General features: G+C 42.1%; 1 protein-coding gene across 1 annotated transcript in view; it reads left to right on the forward strand.

The window, feature by feature from the left end:
• Nucleotides 1–20,222, forward strand: part of LOC145404827 (uncharacterized) — a 113,678-nt gene that overhangs the window by 70,280 nt on the left and 23,176 nt on the right. The gene's annotated exons all lie outside the window — the stretch shown is intronic.

Raw genomic sequence — 20,222 nt, forward strand, 5'->3', positions numbered from 1 at the left:
AGTAAAAGTAATCCGTACAACCTGTTTAAAACTCTTCCTACTTAGTGTTTTTCACATGACCAGTATTGTCCGTCCAAAAGCAAGGCTGACCTCGCCAAATGAGCCAGGCCTTTCCTACGTCACCACTGGATGCAAAGAGAATGGGGGAGGGGCAGTCTTGTAGCTACTTTTGCGCCTCATGTGTATGGGTCCAGCCACATAGCACGGCTAATCGGAAGTCTTTAAACCTCCTAAATTCTTTTTTTTCTTCTTTCAGACGATTTTATTAACTTTGGCAATGCTTCAAAAGGGATTGGTTAGACACGACTCTAATGCAGAATCTTGGTGCTGAATAAAATCATCTGTTGGTAGCATGATGAAATACAGAAGTCATGGGTTGGAAGATGTTGAGAGGGTTAGTACGTCACATACACCTACATTTAGTTCCTGGGGCGTAAAGGGAAAAAGGGAAGGTGAACGAGCAAAGAGGACATGAGTGCGTTCCGAGGCGCAGTTGGTATACATCTTTTCGTGGCACTGATTCATGCTGTACTGTATACTCGCAGAATAATATGGTTAAAGCTGAATTTTGTGGGGGCAGTCACATTCTCCCATGTGGGCAGCAGTTTTTTTTTTTTTTTTTTTTTTTTTCCCCCGATGTTTTTACACATCTTTTAGACATCTTCTATGACTTGGTTTATTCTGTTAAAAATGAAAAAATATATATAAAATATACCCTGCTTTTCTGAACGTGTCGTGGGTATCCTCTCCATGAAGTTAATGTCAGTCGTGGTGTAGAAACACTTTACAGTAGTTAAAAGTTTAGAGCAGTATTTGTTTATTTTTCTGTGAAAAATCACATAAGCGAGGACGAAAATGTTTGGAGTCCGCGACGTCATGAAAGGAAGGTGAGTGTTGAGGTTCAGTTTGATGCTTCGTTTATGCGCAAACGGAGGGTAGGGGGGCATAATTTTGACACCCCCCCCCCCCCCTCCCAAAAAAATCTTGATGGTTACAAATAAATCCTGAAATGTGTAAAGCTTGCGTCGTATCAATAGTACGCATATTTTGTTAAATATATACATTATATATATATATATATATATATATATATAGATAGATAGATAGATGTTAAATAATCTGTTGGGATCTCATATAGCGCTTCTCATCCATCACCCCAAAGCCCAAAGTTAGCGTTGTTACCGCTCTTCTTGCCCCTGATATCAATGCAGTTTTTTAGTTGACATGGGAGCCCGTAGCACCGTCATTGGGAAGTTAAAGTATATGTGAATACACTGTATATTACGTTTGTATGAAACTTCTGGGATCCGCTTCGATATTAAAGAGGTGTAACTACAATACAGCATAAATCCCCAAAGGATGAGTTTAGGGAGAAAAAAAGGGGGGATAGGGTGCTTATGTCATCTTCCACCTCAGTCGATTGAGTGTGTATTGTGCCAAAAAGTATAGCTGAGGAAGAGACGTAAACCCACGAAAACTGGCATAACTCAGATTTAGTCGTGTTAAGCCTTTTGCTAATGTCGAGTGTTACCTTGTGCTCAACCTAATATTCGTTTAACCTGTTGGGCGGGTGTGGGGGGGCTCCTTTGGCTTGAAAAGTCTTGTAGCGATAGTAAGCGTATAATCTTTAATGGGGCAGTATCATGAACCGGTTAAGCTTAGAAAGTCGCGCATCAGTTACCCCAAATCATAATTTCACATCACAAACATTTGGTACAGTCGCCAGGCTTACTCTGTTGGGGAGGGAGGGGGGTGTTGTAGAATGGATTGGTATATTTTAATAAAAAACAGGGCTTCGGGTCAGCTTGTTATAAGTGACGTCAAGGTAAAATGTGGAAAGTGTTCATAGAAGCTCTTATATGTGCTGGAATAAGACTCTGCTTAGCTTTCATGATTGCTAGGTGGCTCCTGCGTCAGACTGCCTGGTTCAAAGGTCTTACAATCTTTTTACGCACGAACAAATTAAATAATTTAGGTAAGTTTAATGATTAGCTGTTCATCATGAAATGGTAATCCCCCTGGGGATATATATATATATATATATATATATATATATATATATATATATATATATATATATATATATTATATATATATATATAGTATATATTTATATGTAGTATATATAATATATATATATATATATATATATGTAGTATATATAATATATATATAATATATATATATGTAGTATATATATATATGTAGTATATATATATATATATATAATATATATATATATATATTATATATATATAATATATATATATATATAATTATATATATATATATAATATATATATATATATAATTATATATATATAATATATATATATATAATATATATATATATTATATATAATATATATATATATATTATATATATATATATTATATATATATACAGTATATATATATATTATATATATATATATATATATATATATATATAAAATCCCTGTGAGACGAAGTTGCTTTTGGATAAGTATGAGTGACACGTTTAAAAAATCCAAAGCGGCTATTGAAGTGTTCATTGAAATATTTTTAAACGGTATGCAGGGAGGATTAATATATATATAATTATATATATATTATATATATATATATAGAGAGAGAGAGAGAAAAAGTTTTGAGGAAAGCTTGCGTTCACTGATTCATATGTGTAATGTTTGGAGTTGCTATCGTAGAGTTGTTTCCGAACATGAACGTGAACTACAGGTTACTGGTAAGTGTCCTGAAGCATTGAATTACTGCCATTCCACAACCCGACGGGTAAAAAATAAAAAAATAAAAAAAAAAAGTAAATAAGGGGGGGGGGGGAGCTTTGGTCGTTCAAAACTGCACAGCATTGCCAAAGAATAATTTTGCCTTGCAAATAAATTTTCGTAATGGGGCGGAATGTTTGAAGGGAATCTATCTGTTGCGTTTGGAGCTTGTGTTTTAGGTCAATCCACCGGTGGTAGAAAGCTTCCTGTGCAATGGCCGTACAGTATTTCATGAGCCTGGGAGGCTCCTTATCCACTTTTGCACGTTACGCAATATTCCGTAATTGTTCCTTTTATTTTATTTTTTCCCTGACTGTACGAAAGCAATACTTGCAGTTTCAAAAAAGGGGCCTTCGTATGAGATTGCCACACTATACTGGTAAATTTCTTCATAACGATGCAGCCAGCTGTGTTACGTGCCAGCATTAATGACAGCATAACCTTGGGATTATAGAACAAGTGAGTTGAGTAGCGATAGTAGCGAGGTATTAAATTTGAAACATACGTCACCAGAAGCCAAGCATGTTTTTGATAACGATGGTGATAACTGGTCGAGCGATGTCAGTTTGGACAGAGTTACCTTGATGGCCGAAGTCATTCTGTAGACTTGTATAGGTTATGTATTTGACGGTAATTCATACTTCCTCGTTCAGTAACAAGTTCTGACCTAAGCATGGCGTAGTTCACAAGTATTGATAATTGGTAAGCGTACTCATGGGCTTTATTTTCTCATTTCCTGCAGATTTATTGATGCGGTTAGGGAGAAGGTAACGCGAGTAGGAAAAAGGAGTACAGGAAAGGGAAAGATTGGTAATTTAGGTAGGTAGGGAAGGGAGGGGAAATTTGGTCGGGATGGAGAGGGAGTTGGGAGGGGGTAGAAGATAGGTGGGGTGTTGAATGAAAGGGTGGGGGAGGGGGTAGGAGATAGGTGGGGTGGGGGTGGGGATGATGTGTTTGGGAGGGATGGTGAGGGGGAACAGGACAACCCCTAAAAACCCCCTTTGCCTCGCCCCATTATTGCAAGACCCATTGCAAGAAGCGTTTCAAGAAGGGACCAGTACCACAGCCCTCACCCCAACCACAACCACTGCCTCTACCACCACTGCTACCACTACCACACCATCTGCCTCAACCAATCGCCGCCTCTTCTAAGGTAAGCCAGCGAACAAGGCTACATAATCCTCATACTGTCTTCTTATTTTCCATTTTTCTGCCTTTTATTTCACTTTTCACATTTCATTTCCACTTTATTTCACTTATTGTTTGAGATTGTTAGGTTAGTTTTCATACATTCTAGTAAAGGTAATGTAATGCGTTAAATTACCGCCAAAGTCATGGTGAAGCCTTTTTATGCAGAGTAGAAGGAACCAAAGGCAGGAAACCCACTAAATTAATCCCTCCAAGAAAAGCAAATAGAGCTAATCACGCTGACAACAAGGTCAAGATGATTCATAGGTCTTGTTAATTCGTAAATGTTTAAAAGTGGGAAAAAGTGTAAGAAAGAAAGGGCATCTTGGTGGGGGTTCTGTTGCGGGCTATTTTTGTAAACTTTGGCATGTGAATGGTTAGCGGCGGGCGAATCAGGAGCCGCCAGCAAGAGTCAAGATGGCCGCCCAGGAAGTGTGCCGGAGAGAACAGTACGTGGATTATTTTTAGACGCATCCCGTTTGAGAGCCGAGTTGTGGTGGTAGAGGAAGCATGAAAATAGCCAAACGCGGTGTTTTTGGGTTCTTATAAGCTGTTTATTTTATTTTTTGAGAACATTGGTTTTATGTTCATTATCTCGCCGAGATATGTAATTAGATGTGTAGAGACGAATAAGTTTTTTTTTTTTGAGCACCGCGATCTTAATTGAAACTCGAACATTTTTTAATCATTTGTATAAGCCTGTACATTTCTTTTAATTTACTGTGGCCTGTTTATATTTAGTTGTGAAGCACCGTACAGGAAGCGTGGAGACATTATGTAGGCCCGTTGTGTCCTTGTCGGTGCGTTGAACTGGGACGCTCGGGTGATGCAGTTGCCAGACGTAATGATCGCCTGACCTTGACCTACCGCACAGTGCAGCAGGGAGAGAGCAGCTGAATGTGCTTTGATGATCGAAATAAGATACATTAAGAGCTGGGCGTAGAACATGAGCAATTGGGAGTAGATCTTAAAAGTGAGTTGGTAGTATATCAAAAGTTGAGTCAGGAGCAGATCTTGAAAGTGAGTTGGGAGTATAATGACATCTATTTATTTACCACGAGTCAGAAATAAGGAACTGTGCAGGGTAATGCGTACGGTAATTCATGTGGACTGGGGAAGAATGAAAACTGATCACATGTTGGGTTTAGCAGGTGAGGGTCCAGCCCCCACCACTCGCCCCCTGAATCATACTGACAACCTCTTCAGTCCGAGCACGACTGGTATTTTTTATATTACTCTTGCCAGCTGCAGAAAATTGTGTTGAGGGTGACCTTTTGTAGTAACAGGGTTAATGAAAATACTGTCTATCCAACAGCGATTATTCGGAAAATGTCATTTAAAAACATCATGCAGAGATTGCGTGAAAGGAAGAGTGCAGCATCAGAGTGAAGTAGTGAAAATGATTCTGAAAATTTTGCGGCAGTTGTTGCACTGCATGTAACTGGAATCATCATGATTGATGATGGGAAGGTTTGTACCTGTGAATCTTTTCCCCGGGCTGGCGGAAAGTTTTGATTCTCACCTTCCTTGGCCCCCATGTGAAAGAATCAGATAAAATTGTGTATCGTCAGTGATAGAGCCAGACACCTCTTACGTACCAAGTGGTGCAGTGTTCTTGGAAGCTTACAATGATTCAGCGGGTAGGCCTGGTCTTCACCGAAACGGCCTGGGTTCAGTTCTCAGGGGATATATTTGGAGAGCTCTGTTTATTTTCCAGTAAATATTCTATATGCATACAGTATAAAGGAATGCAAATGGAACATTTGAACAATAAGCCCAAGGTTTAATTAGTTTTTCATTTTCCCTATGATTTAGGAATCATTCAGTGTCCTATTCAGCTCGATCAGTCATCGCTTTGTAAGCAGGACAATAAACTAGAACGTGGAACCACCTGCGGTATAATTAAATAACATACAAGTAGGCCTGTATAGTGTAAATGCTTTGTACAGTACTCGTGTGTTCCGTCACGCTCCCTCGCTTATTGAGATTACTCCAATGCCAAGTCTGTCAGGCAGCCAGGATTTCATTTTGTCACAGGAATCACGAATTATCACAGTATATAATAAAGAATACGCACAATATCACATACCGGTATTTTGTTCATAATAATCACATGCCAGAAACTGAGGCTAATCGTTTTGGTTTGATATTTTTTGTTCGTGAATGAAGTGAATAGTTCAGTGGACGCACTGAGACAGAAACCTAAACAGCAGAGCAGAATTTCTTGATTACTGAATAGGATCGTCTTGTGTGAGGCTGAATAACGTACAAAGGTGTGGCAATGGGGAAAACAATAAAAGAGGGGCAAGTCAGTTTATAAGGTTTTACACTACCAGTACCTTACATCATCATCATCATCATCAAGGCTACTCGTGTTACATCATATTTCTTGTAGAAGGGCCTCAATCTCTCTGGGTTAGGAGTCGTAACACCAATTCTCAACGATTTATTTTGCACCCTACACCATTTTCCTTTGGTGGTGATGCAGACTAGTTCATTGTAATATAAATAACTTCCAAGGGGATATTAACTGTCATGCGGAGTAAACTTTAAAGTAGATATGTTACGAGGTCTGGCGAGCCAAGGACGTTACTGCACAATTCCACTGGGCCATATTATCGTGAACTTAATTACTAGCACCACTTCCGTAGTTTATATATATATATATATATATATATATATATATATATATATATATATATATATATATATACACACTGTGGCATACTGAATTTTTATTTTTATGCTGTCATGCAGTTTTTTTTTTTTTTTTTTTTTGGGGGGGGGGGACGAGAATTTTAAACATCCACGTGCAAAAATTGACTTGAAGGAAAGGTGGATTAGTGACGCCTCCTCTTTAGTGGTTTATTTTGTTTATTATATATGAATGTAATTGAACCCCAGGCGTATCTGAATATGAACCCAGTGGACTGCAGGCTGAAGTTGCCCTTGTCTTGCAGTGAACCATCGTCATGTTGGGGGGGATAATCAGGTAAACACAGCTGACTATTAAAAGGGAAAAAAAAAAAAAAAAAAAAAAAAAAAAAAAAAGAAAGTGGTGGGTGGGTGGGTAGTATTGAAAAACGGGAAGGAGTAGCCATGAAATTTCAAACAAGTGCCCAGTGAAATGAGCCTGACATTGACATACCGCTAACTCTTCAGTGGCATGACCTTATATCGGAATGCAAGCAGCAGAGAGGAAGTATTTTATTGTGTTAGTTGTTAGCACGTCATTGAGCCCCCTTCACACCAGGACCGCCGTATTCAAGCTAACGCCAGACGATTTTATTCAGCATCTCTTAAGTCATGCGGGCTGTCAGGGCTAAGGAAATCGATTTAGAGTTCGTTGATAGCCTTTGTTTTAGGGTTCTGCCTGATGGTATGTCCAAAGCCCATAGTATAATGACTGATAATTTTCGATCATGACAAAAAATAAATAAAAACAGACCTACAGCGAACGTCAGAGGAAAAAAATTAATAATAATAATAATGCATCATTGTCGTTGGTTTGGGGTTCCTTGTGCATTAGTTCAGTGTGTCAGCAAACGTCTTTTCATATTTGATTCGAAGCTCAAAATCGCATTATTTGAATACTCCAGGACCAAGGTAAGGCATCTGAAATAGGGGTATTGGAAGATATATTGAAGGAGCCGCGTATTTCATGTAGAAGAGTTATTTACTTTCCTTCTTTTTAGTTTTAATTTTTAGTTTTGTCTCCACTACTATTTCATTAACTGGCTTATTTTGACTCTCTCTCTCTCTCTCTCTCTCTCTCTCTCTCTCTCTCTCTCTCTCATACCCTACAATACTTACGTTCTAATCCATAAGTAGTAGAATAAAAATGTTATCCATATGGTAATCCATTTTTTGTAAATATATGACCATTTTACTTGAATTTATTGAATTTATATGTGATTGTGTGTGTGTATGTGTGTACGTGTAGCAATGGCGTGTTTCTTCCATTTTCTTCTTTCCTTTTTTTTTTTTTTCCATTTTCCATCTTTAATTTCCTACCTTATTTTCATCCACTTTTTCTTGTACTTTTCTTTCTACTGGATTGTCACCTTTCTTTCTTCCTCGTCTTACGTTTTGTCTTCCCCCGTCCCCTCTTTCCCTCTCCATAGCTCCTCTTTCGCCTCCTCATCCATTATTCTCTTCCCCTCCCTTGTTTCTTTTTTGATTGATTTTTTTCCCAACATTTTCAAGCAGTCTTATGCCTTTTTTCCCCCTGTCATTCTGGATTGTTGCCAATTTTTCATCCTCCTCACCCGTTCTTGCCTCCCCCGACTCTCCCTTTCTTTGTCTCTTCCTTCGCCCTTTCCGTTTTTCTCTTCCTCTCTCCACCCTTTCTTGTCAGGGTTCCCTTCCTTCTCATGTCTTCCTCTTCTCGCTCCCTCCATCCAGTTTTTGTGTTTTCCTTTTTTTTCCTCTTCTTGTTTTCAGTCCTCAACCCCTCCCCATTCTTCTCTTCCTTCCATCCGTCCTTCCTTCCTCCCTCCCTCCCATTGTTCATTCATTACAAACCTCCTCCCCTTTTCTTTCTCATTTCTTTGCATTCATTCATCCATCCTTCGTTCCTAACGTTTCCCCATTCCTCTCATTTACTTGTATCCATCCATCCTTCCCTCCATCCATTAGTCCGCTCTTCCTTCCCTTCTTCCATCCTTCTGTTAGTCCACGCATCCCTCCTCATCGATCCACCCTTCCTTCCTTCCTTCCTTCTGTCAGTCCATGCTTCCTTCCATCCTTTCAGCCTTCTATCAGCTTATCCTTCCTTCCCTCCATCAGTCCACCTTTCCTTCCTTCAGTCCACCTTTCCTTCCTTCAATCCACCTTTACTTCCTTCCATCAGTCCACTCTTCCTTCCTTCCATCGATCCACTCTTCCTTCCTTCCTTCCATCGATCCACCCTTCCTTCCATCGATCCACCCTTCCATCCTTCCATCGATCCACCCTTCCATCCTTCCATCGATCCACCCTTCCATCCTTCCATCGATCCTCCCTTCCTTCCTTCCGTCGATCTTCCCTTCCTTCCATCAGTCCACTCTTCTTTCCTTCCTTCCATCGATCCACTCTTCCTTCCTTCCTTCCATCGATCCACCCATCCTTCCTTCCTTCCATCGATCCTCCCTTCCTTCCTTCCGTCGACCTTCCCTTCCTTCCTTCTTTCCTTTCTTCGATCCACCCTTCCTTCTTTCCTTCCATCGATCCACCCTTCCTTCCTTCCTTCCATCGATCCACCCTTCCTTCCTTCCTTCCATCGATCCACCCTTCCTTCCTTCCTTCCATCGATCCACCCTTCCTTCCATCCATCCATCCATCCTTCCTTCCCTCCTTCCTTCCATCGATCCACCTTTCCTTCCGTCCATTCATCCATCCATCCTTCCTTCCGTCCTTCCATCCATCCATCCATCCATCCTTCCTTCCATCCATCCATCCTTCCATCCATCCATCCTTCCATCCATCCATCCATCCTTCCTTCCATTGATTCACCTTGCCTTCTTTCCTTCCTTCCATCGATCCACCCTTCCTTCCTTCCATTGATCCACCCTTCCTTCCATTGACCCACCCTTCCTTCCATCGATCCACCCTTCCTTCCATTCATCCATCCGTCCTTCCTTCCTTCGATCCACCGTTCCTTCCGTCCATCCATCCATCCTTCCTTCCTTCGTTCCATCCTTCCTTCCTTCCATTGATCCACCTTGCCTTCCTTTCTTCCATTGATCCACCCTCCCTTACTTCCATTGATCCACCCTTCCTTCCTTCCATTGATCCACCCTTCCTTTCTTCCATCGATCCACCCTTCCTTTCTTCCATTGATTAACCCATCCTTCCTTCAGTCGATCCATCCATCCATCCTTCCATTGATCCTTCCATCCATCCATCCATCAACCCACCCTTTCCTTCCATCAATCCACCCTTCCTCTGACCATCAGTCCTTTTTCTTTATTCCTTTCGGGCATTCTCTCTCTCTCTCTCTCTCTCTCTCTCTCTCTCTCTCTCTCTCTCTCTCTCTCTCTCTCTCTTCCCCCGCCAGTAAGCTACAGTGACACATTTTTATCATGTTCCTGCAACTTTATTAATCATGACTTTTCAGTATATGAAGAAAAATAAAGTTACTGAGAAGCAGCGTCTTTATTATCCCTTCAGTATTTACTAGAGGGGTTAATAGACAGATGAGCAAATGAATGTTTAGACAAAGTAAGTAGTTGGTTGGTAGATTGATCAGTAGGTAGTGGTGTGTAGTTGGTAAGTAAAGGTATGTTGGTAGGTAGGTAAAGTGTAGGTGGGAAGTAGGAAGAAGGTACAAGGAGTGGAGGAAGTGTTTTAGTTGATGGAGAGGCAAGAAAAGCGAGGAAAGATGTTGCAGTAGACGAGGCAAAAGACTAGGTAGGAATGGTGATGTTAATGGCAAAATAAGTGTAGATTGCTAATTGTTTATATTTGGCTAAGTGTATAAATGAAGGCTGAAAATGATGGTTACTGAACCCTAGTCAAAATGGTTGATGGGACACTTGACAGCGTTACGTAGCAACAAACCTCATGACTAATAATGGCACAATCGAGGAAGAACAGGCGCATTTCGCGCCTGTTACAACAGCTTATGCTGTTTTGCATGAACAGATTGTAGCAGAGGAAGTATCCACAAGAATAGTTTTCTTGATCTGATTAAAAGTAGCTTTTAAGGCACTGCTTGCATCAGCTTCTGGTGCACAGGATAGCATAATCCTCCAGCACACAGTACGTTATACAGATTATATACAATGACACCATGACATTCATGAACATCGATTGACTCTGGTTGTGGGGGCCTCCCGCAGCTTGGCAGTCAAAAATTGCGTACAGAAGTACGGAACAGACGAAACTAACAGGTTTAAAAACCATTAGTACTAAGAAAAAGTTGCTGGCGTTCTGAAGAGCATGACTGCTAAAAATTATTTTTTACAGCAGAACTGTAAAACTGAAGTACATACAGTATACACCATACATCATAAACGTTAAACACGAACACAAGCAGCAGTGCAGGTCATCCTGAAAAGTAGGTATAGATTAAGTGAAATCGCTGAGAGCCTGTAATTAAGTCACAGTGCAAATGCTCCGTCATGCAATGACGGAAAGGTGACGTGCTCATTTATCTATAAGTTAAAAGAGTTGTGGTTAGTTTTAAAAATATGGAGTTTGTCATTAATGTGAAAATTTGAGTTGTCAACAGTGATTAATGTACAAGACTGGGCGTGCACCTCACCGGCACCATCGACTGGGCGGGGTGGGCTGCGCTGCCAGCCGTACGACACACGACCCAATTCCATCGTATGGCAGCCACTATGTTAGAGGTGCACTTATTAAACCATATGAGAAATATGGTAGCCACAACCCTACAGGTGCACCATTTAACCCTGTCATCATTGTCACCGTCTCATCAACATTATTTGCAGAGAAATGTTGTACTCGATATCAGCCAGTCATTGAACTTCGTCCATGAACAGCACGAAGTATTTTACATTTTAGTGAACATTTGTCACAATAAGTCAGTATTACACAGTGGTACGGAGGTTGTCTAATGAGAACAATATCAGTTCCCGCTGATTACACAAAGGAAAAGTTTTGGAATGAAAGCATAATTGACTATGTGCGAATTTGGTTACAGATGACAAAACCCATTGTTCTTCGCATAACAACGTCTGTGCCACCTTAAAAATGTGAAAGTTTTTATGTTTTTTGCTTGAGTTTTTTTTGGGGGTTACCGGCTTTATTTTGTGTTTATGTAGTGGTATTCATGTCAAAAATGTTCATGAAGTTCACCTGTATTTTGTATAATTATGCTATTAATTTGATTTTGTTTCCTTCCTTTATTATATATTATCGCCAGCCATCTCAGCTGCAGGATATACAGTTATATATGAAATTACTGCAACTTTCTTAGAATGGAAAGTGAATAAAGATGTTTATTGTTGGTGGTTATATGAAATAAAACATGGGTGAGATGAGATATAAACTATGTGGGAAGATGAATGATAAATAAAGGAATGATTGAGAGAGAGAGAGAATGGATGAAGGATAATATCAGGGAGGAGAGGGGTATTCGAAGTAGATGAAGAGAGAGGTACGGTACCGGGGAAAGAAGCAGAGCGAGGAGAGTTGAGAAGAGGGGATGCGAGAAGAGGAAGGTATCGATAGGAAGAGAATATTGAAGAGAGACGGGGAGGGAAAACAGAACCAGGGGAGATAGGGAGGGACAGGAAGCAGACAGTGGATAGGAGAAAAGCGAGAGAAAGGGGGGGGGGGGTCAAAAAGATGGGAAGGGAGGATAGGAGAAAATAATAGGGGAAAGAGGTAGGGAAGAGCAAAAGAAAATGGGAACAGGTTTATTGAAAGGAAGGAGGAGGTACAGGAATGCGATGAGTGAAGGCTGGGGAAAGGAAGGAAAAGGGGGGTGTGGGGAAGGAAGGGTTAGGAAGAGGGAAGATGGAATATTGAGAGAGCAGGAAAGTGATGGATTTGTGTGTGTGTGGAGGGGGGTGTTGGAGGTGAAGAACGCTAGGAGGGTGTAGAAGAAAACTGATGTAGCAAGGGGAAAAAATGAGGCTAGAAGTAGGAGAATGAAAGATTAAGGGGGGGGGGGTGCAGAGTAACTGAGGGAAGGGGTTAGGTATAGAGAAGGGGAATTAAGGGGAAGAGAATGTAGGGACGGTAGTAGTAGTATTAGGCGGAAGAGGAAGAATATTAGTGAGTAGGTAGATGGAATGTAAATGTAGTGGTGCTAATATTACGGGAGGTAGGGAGCAAGGAAACGTTTGTGCAAGACAGGAGGGTAGATCGGGAGGGGGATGCAAAGGAGGTAGATAGGGGAGGAAAGGAGCGTTAAGGGTAGGGAAGGAGATAAAGGCAGATGGAGAAAAAAATTTAGGAGAGGGGAAGGGGCAGGAGACACTAAGAGGGGGGGGGGTTAGGTAGAGAGAAAAGAGAGTTAGGAGGAGGGAGAGGGAGAAGAAGAGACGTAGGGAGGTAGATGAAAGAGAGGGGATAGGTATGTGTGGGGGAGGGGAGAGAGCGAAGTAGAATCGTTGATGTAAGAATGTGCCAAGGTCGGGGAGAGCGTACAGAGAGGCGGGCGAAGCTGGGGACAAAAGCAGGGATGAAAAGTGCGCGCGATTTCATGTGGCTTTGGTGTGTGTGTGTGTGTAACAACCGAAAATTCGTTCCTGAGCAAAATAGAAAACGTGAGGTAGTAGCAAAAAATGGAGAGGGGAGGGGAAGATTAGCCACCCTTTTTATACACAAATGTACCTAGCTTTAATTCTTTCCCTGCGATGGTGTGTTTTTTAGCGTTATTCCTGCTCCTTGGTTATTATTGGAATTGGAACAGGAGACGTCACGAGCATGCTTCATTACCTCATAATTAGATCTCCCTTTAGGCTGAATAAAATCGTCTGGAGATAATTGGTTAACTTAGCTTCTCTATCTTACCAGCCCTTCAGCTCGATAATTCTCTCTCTCTCTCTCTCTCTCTCTCTCTCTCTCTCTCACCAGATCATTTTTCGTGCTTAAGGGGTTTAAAATATCAACACTAAACCGAATGAAATAATCTGGAAGAGGCATGAACGAAATAGAAAACGTCATCCTAGTGAATCGATTAAACGCACACTAATTTGCCTTTCAGATTAACGAATATTTAAAATGTTAATTACGTAAGAGGTATTGTGTCCGTTATGGCGGGGTTGTAGTGAGGTGGGAGTGGGGAGGGGGTTTGGAGGGGGAAGGGAGTTAGTAGGGGAAGGAGGAGGGGGGTTGAGGAGGTGGAGGGGGTTAGGAGGGTGAGGAGGAGGGAGAGGGAGTTGGGAGGGTAAGGGGGAGGGGGTTTTGGGGGTTGTGGAAGAGGGGAGGGAGCTTATGGGGGGAGGGGATTGTGAGGGAGGAGGGGTTTATGAGGTGAGGGGGGGTTCAGGGGGTTGTGGGGGAGGAGGAGGGAAGGGAGTTTGGGGGGTCAAGGAGGAGGAGGGGTTTGTGGAGGAGGGGAGGGGCGATGAGAAGGGAGAAAGGAGACATTTTGTGAAAGTAACGTGGTAAGAGTTCTATGAAGGTGAGAAGAGGAGGGGAGGGGGTAGAGAGGAAGGGAAGAGGAGGGGGGTAGAGAGGAGGGAGAAGGAAGGAGAAAGTGTAAAAATGACGGTGACTGTAAACGGGAGCAGTGAGAGGGAAGAGAAAGGAAGGGGAGGAGGAAGGAAGCATGCAAGACGCGCGGCTGAGGGAGAGAAGGGGGAGGGGGAGAAGAGAAAGTAGGTGGAGGGTAAAGAGAGGGGAGGGGAGTTAGGTGGGGGAAGTGTGTCAAGGGAATTCGTGGAGAGGGGGGTGGGTGGGATGGGGGAGGGTAAGAGACAAGGAGAGAGAGCGGGAGGGAGGGGGAGAAAAAAAGTAGGAGACAGGGAAGGAAGGGGAGTGGAGGGGGGGGATGCTGGGGAGATAAAATTATCAGGGGGAGATTAGAGTCGGGGTGAGGGAGTCAAAAATAAATGAGAGAGACGGGAGGTTGGAAGGGAAGGGAGAGGAGGGGCAGGGAGTGGAAGAGGCGAGATGGGAGGTAGAAAAGAGGGAGAGGGGTAGGGAGAGAGAGGAAGTAGAAGGAACTAAGGGGAAGGGAGTGTGGTGGAGGGAAGGGAGGGGCAGGGAGTGTGATGGAGAGGAAATGGAGGAAAATGGAGATTGTTGAAGGAAATGAGGAAGGAAGTGACGGGAGGAGCTGAAGTGAAAGGGAGGGAAGGGGAAGTGGGTGAGGCAGGGGAGGAGAGGTGGGAGGAGGCAGGAAATAGCAGATGAGTGGCGGGATTGGAAGGGAGGGAGGGAGGATGATGAAAATGGAGGAGGGAGAAAACGGGAAGAGAGGAGGGGATACTTAGCCAGAATAAAGGGGAAACGGGGAGAGGAACTTAAGGAGATAAGAAAGGGAAGAAGATAGGAAAGTAAGGTAAAGGATACGAAAGGAAGGATAGAATGGAGCAGAAGGAAAGGACAAGATTGGGAGCTTGGGGTGAAAGGAGAGTGGGGAGGAAAGAAAATAGAAGGGGGAAGAGTGAGGAGAAAGGAGGGGATATAGAAAGGAGGATGGGAAAGCCGGAAAAGGGAGAGAGGAAGGGAAGCAGGAAGGTAGGGAAGGAAAGAGATAAGGGTAGCGTGGGAAAGGGAGGGAGATTGATAGATTAGAGTTAATGAAGTATCGATAAGAAGGAAGACAGGGAAAGGTTTAGAAGGAACGGGCATTGGAATGTAAAGAGAAGGCAGGAAGGAAGGGAAGGAGTGAGTAGGAAGGAAAAGAGTGAATGGAGGGGGAGGAGAGTATGGAAGGAGAGTGAGTGGAAGAGAGAATGAAAGTAAAGGAGTCAATGGGAGGGGGAATGGAAGGGAAGTAGTATGTGGGAGGGAGTATGGAAGGGAAGGAGTGAGTGGGAGGGAGAATGGAAGAGTAGGAGTGAGTGGGAGTATGGAAAGGATGGGGTGAGTAGGAGGGAGTATAAAAGAGGAGTGTGTGGCAGGGAAAGGTTGTGTGTGTGTGTGGAAGGATAGGAGGGAGGAAGTAGGGAAGAGGAAGGAGTGAGAGGGAGAGAATGAATATGGAGGAGAAAAAGTGAGTGGGAGGGAGTGTGGAAGGTAGGGAGAGAGAGCGGGAAGGGTGGAAACATGGGAAGCAGTATGATTGATATAATTAGGATGGGAGGAATTTAGAGGATAGGCAAAGAGGAAAAGAAAAGGGATGTAAGTAGGGAAAGAGTGTAGTACTGAGACACAGGAAGGATAGGTAACGGTACTGTGTGTGTGTAAACTGTGTATAAGGAGGGAGAGGGTGGGTGTGAGTAGGTAATGTAAAGAAAAGGGGAGGGGGTCCAGTAGGCAGGTGAGTAGAGTAGGAGGTAGGTAGGGAAGGGGATTGTGGGTAAAGAATGACAGGTGTAGGGTATGAAAGGAAAGGGGGGAAGGAGATTTAGGTAAGACGTAAGGAAAGTGGTAGGTAGATTAGGGTAACATTGAATATGGGAAGGGAAGTGTGGTGGAAGGGAGGGTGATTGTTTATTTAGAGATAAAAGGGAGCTGTATAGAGGGAGAAGAAAGACAGTAGGGTAAGACAGGGAGATAGAAAGACCAGTAAAGTTAAGGGAGAAGTGAGAAAAGTAGGAACAGGTGAGGAAGGGAGGGAGGTGTTGATAGGGGAGAGGTAACGCACTAGAAGATAGGGAAAAATAGAAATAATTGAGGTAGAGGGCAAAGATTTTAGGTGTAGATTTAACGTGTAAAGGATAAAGTTGGTGGTGGAGGGAGAGTTATTTTATTTTTAAGGGAGACAGGGAGAAAAGAGGTTAGGGAGTATATAGGTGAGGAAATTAATATAAGTAGGGAGATATTAGGAAGTAGAATAGGTAGAGGAATATTAGGGATTTGGTAGAGAAGATAGAAGGGTATAGAGATAGGGAGAATATTAGGGAGTAGGTAGGTAGGGAATGTAGGACAAGTAGACAATGTTAGGTAGTAGTTTGTTAGGTAAGAGATGTAGGGAGGATAGTAGTAGGAAGTAGTGAGGTAGGAAGTAGGTATTGTCCATAGGGAGGAATGTAGGGAGGGTAGTATTAGGGAAAGTAGGGAGAATATTAGGTAAGTAGGGAGGAAGAAGTGTAGGAAGGGTAGTACAGTATTTGTATTAGGAAAGGTATGGGGAATATTAGGGAGTAGTTGGTAGGATGGTAGTAGTAGTAGGAGAGGTAGTGAGAATATCAGGGAGAAGGTAGACAATGTAGCAGTAATGGTAGTAGTAGGGGAGTATTAGGAATTAGGTAGATGGCAAAGAATGAAGTTTTGATTGATTATAATATCATCTTTGTATGTCTAATGATTTTATTGTTTTTATTGGCAGGCGATTTTACTGTTCATCTTTTATTATTATTACTATTATTATTATTATTATTATTGTTATTATTATTATTATTATTATTATTATCACATTATTATTATTATTATTATTATTATTATTATTATTATTGTTATTATTATCATTACTGTTATTATTTCTTGTTACCATTGCTTGTATTATTGTTGTTGTTATTATTATTATTATTTTATTATTATTATTTTATTATTATTATTATTATTATTATTATCCTTGCTGCTACCTGGCTATGTTATTCAGCTCGTAGTGAAGGGATTAAGGGTGGGGGAGAAAGGAATATTAAGCAGTAGACAGGAAGCAGGGAGTAGATAGGAGGGTAGAAATGTGAACTTAGTAGATCCCGTAACACCTAACACTTCTTCCTTAGCGATTTATTTAGCACACCACATCGCAGTATCTTTTTTTTTTTTTTTTTTTTTTTTTTGCAGACTCGATGTAAAAAAAAAAAAAAAAAGGAATTTTAAGATGTAATGTGCAAAATATTACTCTCTTGTTTATTGATGCCAAAATTTTCAATATTAATGTGATGGAAATTGCGTAAGACAGTGTTGAAGGTATAATAGACAAAATAAATCGCTTAGGAAGAAGAGTTAAGGTGTTGCCCATGCTTTTTCAGGTGCAGGACAGGAAGATGAGAAAATTAGGAGAGATGAAGGTAATGTAAGGACGAAAAACAGGTGATAGGCGGGTAGGAAGGGAGGTGGGGGTGAAGGGAAATGAGAGGGAGGGAGAGGGAGTTGGGAGAATAGGGAGGGAGAAGGATGGGAAGGGCAGTGGGATTAGGGGAAAAAAGGGTGGGAGGGAGGGAGGGGGAGGAGGAGGAAGAAAAAGTAAGGAGAAAAGTGTGGGAGGGGGGGAGAGGAAGTAGGGAGAAAAGGGAGGGAGTGAAGGTGGAATGGGGAGAAAGGGGTGGGGAAATGGAGTAGGGGGAAAAGGGGGGGAGGGAGGGAACTGGAGTAGGGAAAAATGGTTGGGGGGGGACGAATGGGCAGAAAAGGGAGAGGGGGGAGTGAGGAGAAAATGGTGAGCTGGAGGGAGGAGAGGGAGAAAGGTGGAAAGGAAAGAGGAGTAAGGAGAAAACAGATTGTAAATAGGGATGGCAGAGAGGGAACGGGGAGAAAAGGGTGAGAGTATGGAGGGGGAGGGGTTTGGTAGAATGGAACTGAGGAGGGAGAGAAGAATAAGGGAGGAAGGACAGAAACAGAATAGGTGGGGGAGGGAGGGAGGGTGCATGGGAGGTTAGGAAAGAAGCAGGGTCGAGTGGGAGGGGAAGGGGATACGTGGGAAAGGGGGGGGGGTTACGGGAGAGGGTGGGGAAGGAGGTTATAGGGGATATATATAGGGATAAAGGGAGGGGGGGAGGGGATGGACAGGTAGACAGACAGGTTAGATTAGGAATGAAGGGTGAATGTTTGACAGCAAGGAAGGTAGGGAAGGGAGAGAGATGGAGTGAGAGGATGAGAGCAAGGAGATAAAAGGCAAAGGGGCGGAAGAGAAAAAGGGAAGCATAGGGAAGAGAGGGATAGAATAGGTATGGAGGAAAGGAGATGACGGGCAGGGAGGATGGAATGATAGTGGGAATTGAGAGGATGGTGGGGTAGCTAAGATCATAGAGAATAGAGGGAAGGAGGGTAGGACAAGTCGTAGATACTAAGATAAGATAAAGAGGGAGTGGAGTGGGGTAGTGAGGGGATAGGCTAGCAAAAGGGGGCAAATCAAGAAGAACAAAGAAAAATAGGGAGGATATTAAGGGAGAAGGGGGATTATGAAAGGAGAGGCAATGGGATAGGGAGAAAGGGGACTAAAAATGGGAGGGGCGATGGAAAAGGAAGAAATTTAGGGAAGGATGAGTGATAAGGATATAGGAAGGGGTTGAATTAGTCAGGAAATGAGAGAGAGAGAGAGAGCTGTGGAAGGATAGAGGAGGAAGAGAGGGAGGGAGAAGGATGAAAGGGAGGAAAGAAGGGTGGGAGGAGGAGATGAATTGTGAAAAGTATGAGAAAGGAAGATGGAGTGGAAGGATGAGTGAGAGAAATAGCAGAATGGGAAGATGAGAGGGAGGAGGGAAGAAGTTCGAGAGGAGAGAAGAAAGTTGAGTGGAGGGAGGAAGGGAATGAAGAAAAGTGGTAATGAGATGGATATTAAGGGGAATGGTTAAGGAAGGAAAGGCAAGAGAGAAGGGAAAGAAGTAGAGAAGAAAGAAGAGAAGTGAGAATGGAGGGGGAAAGTAGGGAAGGAAAGATGAAGAGGGAGGAAGCGGAGCGAATGAATAGGGAAGGAGAAAGAGAGGAGAGGTAGGGAATAAAGGAAGGAAGAGGGAGGGAAAGATAATCGATAGAGATGAGAGAGAAAATCAGCTAAATACACATAAACCCATAAGAAACATAAATAATTACCACCTTTCTCTGCATATGTCCTCGCACGCACCCACTTTCCATCGCACTCCACAATAAATATACGGCATTATAATAACTAACCTCACGTTATTAAATTTGTTATTAGATAATTGATCCTAGCCCCCCAACTTCTTGATTAACCAGTAAATATCCTGACCTTCCAAACTTCCCCAGTAAATAAATAAACAAGGCAGCGCTGGAACGTATTGATTATAACTCCACTACATTTATTTCAGGTTTGTTCATAATTGTGTTGCGACAAAGTTCACACACACACACACACACACACACACACACACACACACACACACACACACACACACACACACACACACACACACACACACACACACACACACACACACACACACACACATTTTCCCTATTCTCATTTGGTATTAAAAATCGTTCGTTTTTTTTTTTTTTTCTCGGTAAATCGTCATCAAAACTAAATGACTCGCAGGAATCAACTCTTATTTCCTAACCGTCTGACCGCCAAGGATTTCCCACGACTGAAGAAAAGCGTCTGGAGTTAGTAAAATTAAAATAAGGACGATTATCACGATGTAAGAATAAGTGTTTTAAAATCTCATAACTAAGTACGGTTCCTGTGCCGAATGAAACCGTCTGTAATTAATAAGGATAAAATAATAGCAAATAAAACCGTCTGGAAGTAGCTTAAAATCAAATATCGTGGTAAAAGGGTTAACTCATTTCCATTTTTATTTATTATTATTATTATTATTATTATTATTATTACTGTTGTTGTTATTATTTTTTTTTTTACTTGGATGTATATGAAGGGGGTTTAAGAGCTACAACAAACGATGGATAAAAATTTGAGAAACGGTCGACATTGTACCCAAGTAAATGATTTGAGAAGGGCGGAAAAGCGACTTAAAAATAAAGAAAATATATGTGTGAAAGAACGCAAAAGGAAAC

This window comes from Coenobita brevimanus, chromosome 65, assembly GCF_032717465.1.
Source record: "Coenobita brevimanus isolate Jiangsu-jjx chromosome 65, ASM3271746v2, whole genome shotgun sequence".
Classification (NCBI taxonomy): Eukaryota; Metazoa; Arthropoda; class Malacostraca; order Decapoda; family Coenobitidae; genus Coenobita; species Coenobita brevimanus.